Genomic DNA, 11,974 nt, shown 5'->3' with positions numbered 1-11,974 from the left:
CACCTAAGATGTTCCAGATACATCCCGTCAAGTATAGTTCATTTATTCTCACGTCAACCTACGCGATCAACGCGTGCAATTAATGGCCACACCTCTTGATCAGACGGTAGACCGTTCGCTGGGTGCAAGTCTTTCGATCTGACGCCACTTCGGCGGCTTGCATGTCGATGGGGATGAAATGATGATGATTAGGACAACACAAGAGTCAAGAGTCAAATTGCGTGACTCAGCCGGGTCACCCTTTTTTCATAAGGCCCATAGTTCCGCCTCATACACAACAGTTTCTATGATGTACTTGCGTAAGAGTGGATTGTGACATTTCGACAGCAGTGGCGAGAGATCTGGTGCTTATTGTTCGGTCCTCCGCAACAGTTTGTAACACTTTTTCTTCGTCATCCGCTCTGTACGTCGACGGTCGGCCACGACCACTAAATTATGGAGGTGCTACACATGCAGCATACTCCCTAAAGCGCCTGTCTACAGTGTAAAACGTTTTTGCAGATGGAAGGCGCTGGTTAGGAAACCGCTCGTGATACAGTTGCCTTGCAACGTCAGCTCTTACATCTGCAAGCCCGTAGGTGAGGTGAATGTCGGCGTATTCCTCGTTTGTGAAACTTGCCGTGGTACTGTAGTAACACTGCGACGCGGCCGTTAGCAGCTGTCGACACGGCGAGTATTGGGCTGAGTGAGCAGCGCAGAGCTGTTGTAAACACGTCATGCACCCCGCTGTTTTCTTCTGCCGCCGTCATGAACGCCACGGTTTTACTTCCGCCGTTGACCACTTTTTCCGCTTACAAGGCTCCCTGACATGGGACTGTGCACTCCGTTACCGCCGGCAACGTGTGATTCACAAGTTCTGATACAATTTCACATACATTACGATGGGATTTGTTCTTTCTTGTATCTTTCAAACTCTGGCAGATACACATCAGCTCAGTGGTGTGTCATGTGTTGCCGCTACGGTCGCAGGTTCGAATCCTGCCTCGGGCATGGATGTGTGTGATGTCCTTAGGTTAGTTAGGTTTAAGTAGTTCTACGTTCTAGGGGACTGATGACCTCAGATGTTATGTTCCATAGTGCTCAGAGCCATTTGAACCATTTTTTGTCGTGTGTTGTCTCTATGGGTGAATGACATGTCGTGATCGTGAGGCTGCTCGGTATCTCGTTCAGTGGTTAACAGGTGTTTTTGTTTTACGTACACAGTACACCGAGGAGAATGAAATTAACAACGGTGCGTCATGTGTTACGCATAGCAGCATGCGGTCCTCGATATATTTTTCCTCATTTATCACTCACCCTGTACATAGTAACAATTACACTCATTTGCTGTGCATGGCCGTCATGGAATGTGCGGATCGGTTTGGGGTATTTCTCGATTGCGGATAAAGATTTTTGAAAACGGAAAGATGGCACTTCTTGACAAATACCTATAGACTAGTCCGCCTGCTTAACTGAGTGGTAACGTGATTGTCTACCAAGCAGCGGGTCCGGGTTCGATTTTCGGCCGGACTGGAGATTTTCTCCTCTCGTGGACTGGGTGTTCTGTTGTCCTCATCATCATTCCATCCCCATCACCGGCACGCAAGTCACCCAGTGTGGCGTTGACTGAAACAAGACTAGCACTCGGCCAACAATACGATACGCTCATTTCATTTTACCTATAATATATAACTTTAATGAGGAATTTTCAGTGGTTATTTACTATTTAAATTTTGCTTCACATCTGATTTTACGTATTTTACGTGCGTATTATACGTCCACAGGGTGGCTATAATTAAACATTCTCTACTTCAGTTAGTGTAGACGGAAAATTATTTACCGTATGAGAACCCATCTACATACGAACGATGGTCAAACTGTGCTGCAGAATTTACGTTTTAGGTAGTGTCAGTGTCATGACTTGCCTTTAGGCTCCGGTACTGGTACGGCGACAGAGCTGAAACACAAGCACCATTGTAAATTATAGTCCCAGAAAGTCGAAATGGATCCAAGTGAAGCGAGCAGCCTTTACTCCTAAAGCTGTTTTATCAAAACAACGACAATACTGCTGGTGCTCTTCACGAGTGTCGACGGGTTAAAGCCGGCCGGTGTGGCCGAGCGGTTCTAGGCGCTACAGTCTGGAACCGCGTGACCGCAACGGTCGCAGGTTCGAATCCTGCCTCGGGCATGGATGTGTGTGATGTCCTTAGGTTAGTTAGGTTTAAGTAGTTCTAGGTTCTAGGGGACTGATGACCTTATAAATTGAGTCCCATAGCGCTCAGAACCATTTGAACCATTTTTGACGAGTTAAATGAATACGGTGAGGTCATCTTTCCGCATCGGGTATGAAGAAAAAATTCGAATTAACTGGCTATTTGGGACTTGCTCCTGGAAGAGACCGATGTCCAATTGCGCCATAAACGTTTGTAGAAGTTGTCGTTTCCGTGGCTCAGAATGCTGGACGCAATGTGATCTTCAAACTGTGCACGAGCTGTATGACAACAGCTGAAAACTCCATGGTCCACGGGTAAAGATATCTAAATGATGAAACCATTTTAACCACGCTACACTCTCAGTCTTATTCCATTAATGCCCTCACATAGAAGTTACATCATTGACCGGTTTTGGTGATAGGTCATTGTCAAATGTCTGCTGTATACAGTAGTACCAAAATTACAGTATATAAGTAAGACATATTAGTGGATAATATTACGATTGCGTATTACAATTATTGTTCAAATAACTGACATGATATTGGTGATGTGTGTTGTGTCTCAACTAAGAAAAACGTTTTATTCCTGTTATGTGCAAGGGCGTATCTGTAACATTCGACATGTGTCTACATGGGACTGTGTCTATCCGCACATAACACTTAAAAAAAAGTTGTCACACATATTACCAATATTCCGTAATATTGCAGATATTGTCTTGCACATACCAGATCTGTAAAAATCGACATGTGTCTCTGTGGGACTGTGGCTGCTCAACACAACACGAAAAAAAAATTTTTTTTTTGACCCACACATCATCAACATCATGTAAGTAATTTAAACAACAATTGTAAAACGCAAGAACAATCTGATCCACTAATATGTCTTACCTGTTTACTGTACTTTTGGTATTATACTAGAGATATCTGATAACGGCCTGAGGCACAAACGGACAGTAATTCAATTTGTAAACAATGTCGTCTAATGGAATAACTAGCAGCCTACGGTGGTTAAAATGGTTCCATCGTTTACACGATACATTATCGCTTTGGAACCGTAGATGAAGAAATTATTGATTAAAGATTTCAATAAAAGTTTCAAGGTTATTCGAGATACTAATCTTAGGAGTATATCGTAAAAATTTCAGCCGTTTGCTATGCATAGCCGCCTTGAATCCGTGGCTCGGTTTTGTACGAAAAAAATGGTAAGAAACGCTTTTAGGGTTTTCTAAGGAACCACCCATAACTTAATATCATCTGTATCGGGAAACGCGTAAATATGTAAAGAAAATTTTCAAGTCTCCTCGGCCATGATCTTAGGAATACATAGTAGGAATTTAAGCCATTTACTGTGGATAGCCGTCTTGGAATCCGCGGCTCGCTTTTGGTACGAATAAATAGTAAAGAAATCCTTGTTTGGGGATTACAGGGAACCGCCCATGAACTAATGGTGCCTTCATAAGCCCCTTAAGGTCCACTGTAGACCACTTCAAATGCAGAAAGAACCAAGCGATTTGTTCCATTTGCCTAAGCAGAAGGAAGTGATTAATTTTCATACTTTGACCCTTTACTGTAGGATAGTGATACGAAGGCGATCCTATTGTTGGGCAGGAAAATGGCCTTAGCTCTAAGGGCTGACCAAAACACCTGACCTACCTTTCTATCACCGAATAGAATCTAAGGTAAGAGTTCCGACACAATCCCGCTTTTATGCACGGCATTTCGGAACATATTAGGCAGCATATGCTGTCGTTTACGTAGCGATTATAAAACTCAATCTTATAACCATATGACAATATAAAAATATTTTTCCAGCCTTTGCATTTTGTCCGTTTAATGTTTTGGAGCGCTACATTGGAAATGAAATTAAATACCTTAGAGGTCGTTTTTGATTAGAAGAACTTTTAAGTGGACCATATATGGTTTTAAACAAACTGCAGGAAGTGCATGTTTCACATCTTAGTACTAAATTTCCACGTTGGGAGGAAATTAACTCAAATAAGCAAAAATTGATAACTAAGCCATTAAGTTAAATTTCTGTACAGAATAGGCCTGAGTAAAAATATTATTTTAACCTTTAGTAAATATTTATCGCACCTACAGTAACGACAGGTCAACTCTACACAATTTTCAATGGCCCAACCGACACAAGTGGGCCACTGAATTCAGTATTGATTGTACAACATTGTTCTCTGCTCGTCATTGAATATTCTCGCACTAAAACGTATGATCTCCTGACATTTTTTTTGTTTTTTGGAAGGGAGGGCGGGCAGGGCAGACTGAGCCGGGGTCGTAACCCGAGGCCTGGCCACAGTGTCCGTCTCGCCTGATTTTAATATATTCGTAATTTGTATTTACTTTATAACACAAAAAAAATCCACCTAGCACTGCATCGTGCTCTGAGAAAACAAAACAATATCTCGGCACGTTCCTACACCGAGGTGTTGCGTATATGATGCAAAAGGGTGTGTCGCTACTCTCCTTAGGCTTCATCATCCAGGTATGTCGTATGTTATTCCACCGATAATCGGACTTAGTCTTGTCAGCTCAATCAGTGTGTGTTTTCTCCTACCTGTTGATGATCCACTTGCGTGGAGGGTCGCGTAGGGCACTCCCTAAGTAATTAGAAAAATACTGTCTGTCCGTATTTTGGGTTCCGTACGATCTTTCAATGATGTTCTTGTAGGTAGTTCCAAAAATCTAATACATCTTTAGGTCCATCGTGAAATAAGTAGTGTACCGCATGCTCACGGGTCCACGTGACTGCGTTGGTTTTGGTGTGCGGGAACTACTGTTTATCCGGAAATAGTAGAAACTGAGGTGTAGTGTGTTCCGGAGTCACTCGTAGAAAATACGACAAAATTTGTCGCATCAAGCGCACTACGTCTTCCGCCACGCCACATGTGAGACGGTGTTCGTACGTGTCTGGCATTCCGCATTCTACACATAGAGGCGATTTCGCCATATTTATCTTGTGGAGGCGTGATCGGGTGATCTGTTTACTGTTGACTGTGATGTACCATGTGGATCGGACGTCTGTATCCAGTGTAGGCCACACCAACTGCCAATTAACTGAGAGCTTTTGGTCTCCACGATGTTTGGTGGGCGCCTCTGCTGTAGGACATATATATCCCTCACCGACGCCTGTTTCGTCGGTGGTACTGCGATACGAACATAACTGTGTTCAATGTAAAAGTTCCCGAAGTAGTAGAAGGGTGGGGATATGTCTTCCGTCGTCAGTGGGGGCATAAGGGAGGACGGAGCTAAAGACTCCACGAGCAAATCTGTCAAACTTTCCGAGTGGTGGCGCCACAGCTTGATGTGTGAGCTGACATACAGGGCCACAGCTCGGTCGTGGACATGGACTAGACCAAGACCTCCCCTTTCTGGGGGAAGGGTCAGCGACTCATAACTGACTTTGAAGAGCATGCCTGTACGGACGTGGGCTCCGAATGCCGCTAATAGACGTCGAGCCATCAGTAACGGTATTGGAAGGACACGCGCTATGTGTGGAAGGCGCGATGCGAGGTAAACATTGACAAAGTGTGTCCTTTGAAGAAAGTCAAGGATCCGCAGACGAAGGTTGAAGATCTGGACCCGAATTTGTTGTAATAAGCGGCGGTAGTTAAGGGCTGCAGTACGCCGTATGTCGTTGTGAAACTCTATGCACTTTTTTTTTTTTTTTTTTTTTTTTTTTTTTTTTTTTTTTTTTTTTTTTTTTTAAGGCTAGGCAGTAGTGCAAGGGGTCCTGATGAACACTCACAAGTCGACGTGCAGGAAGGGAAATCAGGACGCGCTCAGTGAAAGACAATTCAGCTATCAAGATATTAGCAGTAAATTTTCAGAGTGTTCGAAATAAAGTTCCTGGTTCCTGAATTTACTGCCCTCCAGGAAGCGCGTGGCGCGCAAATTATTCTCGGGACTGAGACCTGGCTGAACCCTGAGATAGGAAGTTCTGAAATATTTAGTGAGGGTTGGAACGTGTATCGGAAAGACAGATTAGACACCGTAGGAGATGGTGTCTTCATTGCAGTTGACAAAGATTTTGTGTCTACTGAGGTCTAAGTAGAGTGTTTTGCAAAAACAGACATAATGTCTTATGGGATAACAGCAATCAGTGATTTTATAATGTTACTTAAAATCCGTCTTGATTGCAAATTTTTTTATTATTCATATGACCGGTTTCGGTTCATTCAGAACCATCTTCAGATCTGATATTTCAGTTACAGGAGTAACCCGTCCAAATTCAGCAACTTTCACACGGATTTTAAGTAACATTATAAGTAGAGTGTGATTGTGAAGTTATCTGGACACGTTTAACAGGGCTAGGGGAAATAAAGTTAATTGTTGGGTGTTATTACCGGCCGCTAGGTTCCACCGTGACAGTTCTAGAATCATTCAAAGGGAGTCTACATTCTGTATCGCAAAGGCACCCGGATCATGCTATATTAGCCGGAGGCGACTTCAACCTACCTAGTATAGACTGGGATGTCTATGGATTCATTACAGGTGGTACAGACAAGCCGTCGTGTGAATTACTTTTGAACACATTATCCGAAAACTCTCTTGAGCAGCTAAATCGACAGCCGACGCGTAATGGAAATATTTTAGATCCGGTAGCCACGAACAGACCAGACCTCATCGACGGTGTCAGTGTTGAGACAGGGATTAGTGATCACGATGTTGTCATTACGACTATGGTTACGAAAGTTAAAAAGTCGGTCAAGAAGGCTAGGAGAATATTCTTACTAGAAAGAGCAGATAAGCAGTTGTTAGCATCCCACTTAGTAAATGAATCGATTTCATTTACTTCCGGTACGATGGACGTTGAAGAAATATGGACAAATTTTAAACACATTCTAAAACACACATTGGACAACATGTGCCGAAAAAGTGGGTTACGGACGGAAAAGACCCACCGTGGTTTAACAGCGCAATTCGGAGAATGCTCAGGAAGCAAAGGCAGTTGCACTCGCGGTACAAGAAAGATCGGGAGAATGATGACAGGCAAAAGTTAGTAGAGATTCGTGCTGCTGTAAAAAGAGCGATACGCGAAGCATTCAACCACTACCACCGTCATACCTTATCAAAAGATCTTGCTGAAACCCCAAGGAAATTCTGGTCTTACGTAAAATCGGTAAGCTGGTCGAAGGCTTCCATCCAGTCACTCACTGATCAGTCTGGTCTGGCAACGGAAGACAGCAAAACGAAAGCTGAAATTTTAAATTTAGCATTTGAGAAATCTTTCACGCAGGAGGATCGTACAAACATACCGCCGTTTGAGTCTCGTACAGATTCCCGTATGGAGGACATAGTGATAGACATACCTGGGGTTGTGAAGCAGCTGAATGGGTTGATAATAAATAAATCGCCGGTTCCTAATGGGATTCAATTGGCTCCTTACTTAGCTTGCATCTATCGCGAATCTCTTGCCCAACGTAAAGTCCCGAGCGACTGGAAAAAAGCGCAGGTGACGCCTGTATATAAGAAGGGTAGAAGGACGGATCCTCAAAATTACAGACCAATATCCTTAACATCGGTTTGTTGCAGGATTCTCGAACATATTCTCAGTTCGAATATAATGAATTTCCTTGAGACAGAGAAGTTGCTGTCCACGCATCAGCACGGCTTTAGAAAGCATCGCTCCTGCGAAACGCAACTCGCCCTTTTTTCACATGATATCCTGCGAACCATGGATGAAGGGTATCAGATGGATGCCATATTTCTTGACTTCCGGAAAGCATTGGACTCGGTGCCCCACTGCAGACTCCTAATTAAGGCACGAGCATATGGGATTGGTTCCCAAGTATGTGAGTGGCTCCAAGACTTCTTAAGTAATAGAACCCAGTACGTTGTCCTCGATGGTGAGTGTTCATCGGAGGTGAGGGTATCATCTGGAGTGCCCCAGGGAAGTGTGGTAGGTCCGCTGTTGTTTTATATCTACATAAATGAACTTTTGGATAGCGTGGATAGCAATGTGCGGCTGTTTGCTGATGATGCTGTGGTGTACGGGAAGGTGTCGTCGTTGAGTGACTGTAGGAGGATACAAGGTGACTTGGACAGGATTTATGATTGGTATAAAGAATGGCAGCTAACTCTAAATATAGATAAAAGTAAATTAATGCAGATGAATAGGAAAAGGAATCCCGTAATTTTTGAATACTCCATTAGTAGTGTAGCGCTTGACACAATCACGTCGATTAAATATTTGGGCGTAACATTGCAGAGTGATATGAAGTGGGACAAGCATGTAATGGCAGTTGTGGGGAAGGCGGATAGCCGTCTTCGGTTCATTTGTAGAATTTTGGGAAGATGTGGTTCATCTGTAAAGGAGACCAATTATAAAACACTAATACGACCTATTCTTGAGTACTGATCGAGCGTTTGGGATCCCTATCATGTCAGGTTGAGGGAGGACATAGAATCAATTCAGATTTGTTACTGGTAGGTTTGATCATCGCGCGAGTGTTACGGAAATGCTTCAGGAACTCGGGTGGGAGTCTCTAGAGGAAAGGAGGCGTTCTTTTCGTGAATCGCTACTGAGGAAATTTAGAGAATCAGCATTTGAGGCTGACTGCAGTACAATTTTACTGCCGACAACTTTCATTTCGCGAAAAGACCACAAAGATAAGAGAGATTAGGGCTCGTACAGAGGCATATAGGCAGTCATTTTTCTCACGTTCTGTTTGGAAGTGGAACAGGGAGAGAAAATGCTAGTTGTGCTACGAGGTACCCTCCGCCAAGCACCGTATGGTGGACTGCGGAGTATGTTTGTAGATGTAGATATTCCGAGACATTTGATAGTGCCACGAAGCTGTAGGGGGTCGACACACGCTGTGGTCAAACCGTCTCCTACGGTCATGGCGACGTTAAGAGCTGCCAGAAGCCACACCGCAGGTGGTAATCCATTTTAGTGCGCTGACTACATCGTCGCGATTGAGGAACACGAGAACCAGGTCCTCTACATATGCTGTACAGTAAAATGTGACGTCACATGAGACGGGTGAGGCGTTGTTGGAGGCCACAGAGAAGCGGTTCCAGTACCAGAGCATAGAGTAACGTCGACAAGGGGCAGCCTTGACGGATCGGAAAATCGGGACTGCGAGAGACGCCCGTTAACGAGCACTTTGGAAGTCGCCCCTCGGAGGAGGCGCATCGCGACGTCTGTGAATTGCTGTGGGTACTGCATGTGCTGAAGAACGGACGTTAGGTACGCGTATCTGCCAGCGCTCCCGGGATGCGGCGTGCCCTGGCTAGTATGTCACGGTTTCGACAAAGTGCTGTGTGGATGTTGTTGATACCCCCTAGGGAAGTCTGATCTGGTGAGATGACGTAAGGTAGGGTCGGTCGTAGACGGTTTGCTGATAGTCTCGTGAATATCTTCATGGCGCAGTTGACGAATCCGGCGGTAATCTTGTATTTGAGCCCCACCTTTAGGTTTGTGAACCGGTATAATTATTCCTTCTACGAAGGTCGTGGGGAGCGGCGCGACGGGGGACATAAGCTCCCGACAGATGTCTGTCAACTTGGGAGCCACTAAATACTGTAAAGTTCTATAAAACTCCACAGGGACCCCTTCGGGGCCAGGAGACTTATTCGCCGCTGCCTTACCTATTGCGTCGATAATGTCTTTCAATAATTCAGTTTGCAAATCCTGTGTGGCAATGACATGAACCAATTGTGAGACTCCTGTCACCATCGTCCGGTCGGAACATTGAGCAGAATAAAGTCGTGCGTAATGGTCGAAGAAGGCTGCACCAATATCGCGTTGTGTGGTGTGATGACCGTCGCCCTCAGTGGCGATTTCATGTATCAGCGCCTGTCTTCGCAGTGTACGTTCTCGAATGACGTGGTACATGGTGGGTCGTTCCGTTGCGTGTCTGTCTTGTGTTCGTGCTCAGACGATCGTCCCTTCGAGCTGTCGGCGCATATGGGCTACGATCTGTGCCTTCGCACGCTGCACTGTCATCTGTCGCTCCGGTGTGGGTGGCAAGGAGGCGCATTCGCGAAGGACGGTGAAATAAAAATCGAGGGTCTGCCGCCTCCAAGCAGCAGTCTCACGACCATACGTAATAAAGGTGCTCCGTAGGGCCGGCTTGGCGCAGTTTAATCACCAACTAATCGATGTTGGATACGTCGGGAGGCGGCGGACGCAAAAAACTCCACGTGTCTTCGATGGGTCGTCGACAATCCGGAGAAGCGAGATGAGCAAGGTTTAATTTCCAGGAATGTCGGCTGCGCCACACCAGTTGGCGACGAAGGCTGGTGGCACATATATAGGCCTCGTGATCAGAAAAGGCTACTGGCCACACCTCCGCATCGCTCACCGTTGCCGCAAGAGAACGGGAGATGTAAATCCTGTCGATGCGACTAGACGAGTGACTCTGGAAATAGGTGTATCAAGGTCGATTTCCTCGGACATATTCCCATGTATCTACCAGCTGGAAATCGCTGATGAGTGTCCCAAGTTCGGGGCACGGTAAATGGCCTGGCAGCTGATCTTTAGGTGCTTGGGTGCTATTTAAATCGCCCCCTGATATCAAATCTTCGTGCCTGCGCTGGAAAAGCGGTGCTACTCCTTTTGCGAAGAAGAGCGATCGGTCGCGACGGCGATTCGTTCCGGAAGGTGCGTACACATTGATAAACTGGACGCCTAGCACCGTTACGGCCATTCCTATAGCGTCGGGGAGATATCGGACTTCGTCCGCCTCGAGGCCCTCTCTGAGGAGAACTGCGACTCCACTGTTAGTTGGTGAGGCGTGGGACACATGAGCCATATAACCATACATACCCGGGAAATCGGCGACGAAGACTTCTTGGAGAAAGACGATATCAACGTCTTGCATTGAGCATGTCTTGGAGCAGCGACAACTTCGTACGTGTCCGAATGGTGTCAATGTTGATGGTCGTTTAGCGATAGGTCTGTAGATCGTCTCCTGCGGTGGGGGCCGCCGTCAACGTCTCCGTAAAAGGTGGGGCCTGTAATCTGCAGGCCGCGTCCGCGCCGTCATCTGTTGTTACTCGGGAGGGGCCGAGGTGTGGGAGGAGAGACCCCTCTCCTCATCCACCACAGTGGGCGTAGAATCGTCTTCAGTGTTATCCGCCCAAGGTTCTTAAAGGTGGCTGCGTTAGAACATTTGTGGGCTGAGTGACTAAGGGTGAATTCGCAGTTGTTTCTGGTTGTGTACCAACGGCAGGCGCTGTGCTTGTGATCTGTTTGCCCGTGAAAGCGGAATCGGGGTTTTCGAAATCAGGCAAAGTGACAGGTGAGGGCGATCCTGTGTCATCCATTTTCCTCGTCTCGTCGGCCGTCCGGTCGTCAACTGGAGAAGACGCACGCTGGAGGCAATCGTCTGAGGGTGTGCGACGACGCTTTTTATGGTTTCTCGGTGACCTTTGTTTACGGACGTGGGTTTCTATATCAGAAAGAGTTTGTGGTTCCCGTGTCGCAGCTCCCTCAGGGAGAAAAGCAGAGGTCGGTAGAACCGTAGCGTCGAGTTCCATTCTCTCGTCCGAATCTTCATGTGGAGTCGATGGGCGGATTTCTTCAATCTCTGCGGACACCGTGATGTTGTTGGTCAATCCAGGACTGGCGACAGGTGTTCATTCTAACGCTTCTTGTCTTCCAAGTGGTTTTTCGTCTGTCATGACGGTCGATCGTGTCACTCCTGCGTAATTGAGGGGGAAGAGAGCCGTGAGCGTAGGAGGTGGTGTCGTGTCATCTAATGGAACTTGTGTAGTCCGACGTTGAATACACGCCGAGCGTACATGACCCTCCTGGCCGCA

The sequence above is a fragment of the Schistocerca piceifrons genome, chromosome 1 (genome assembly GCF_021461385.2).
Source record: "Schistocerca piceifrons isolate TAMUIC-IGC-003096 chromosome 1, iqSchPice1.1, whole genome shotgun sequence".
NCBI classification, from domain to species: Eukaryota; Metazoa; Arthropoda; class Insecta; order Orthoptera; family Acrididae; genus Schistocerca; species Schistocerca piceifrons.
This window is presented reverse-complemented; position numbering follows the sequence as displayed.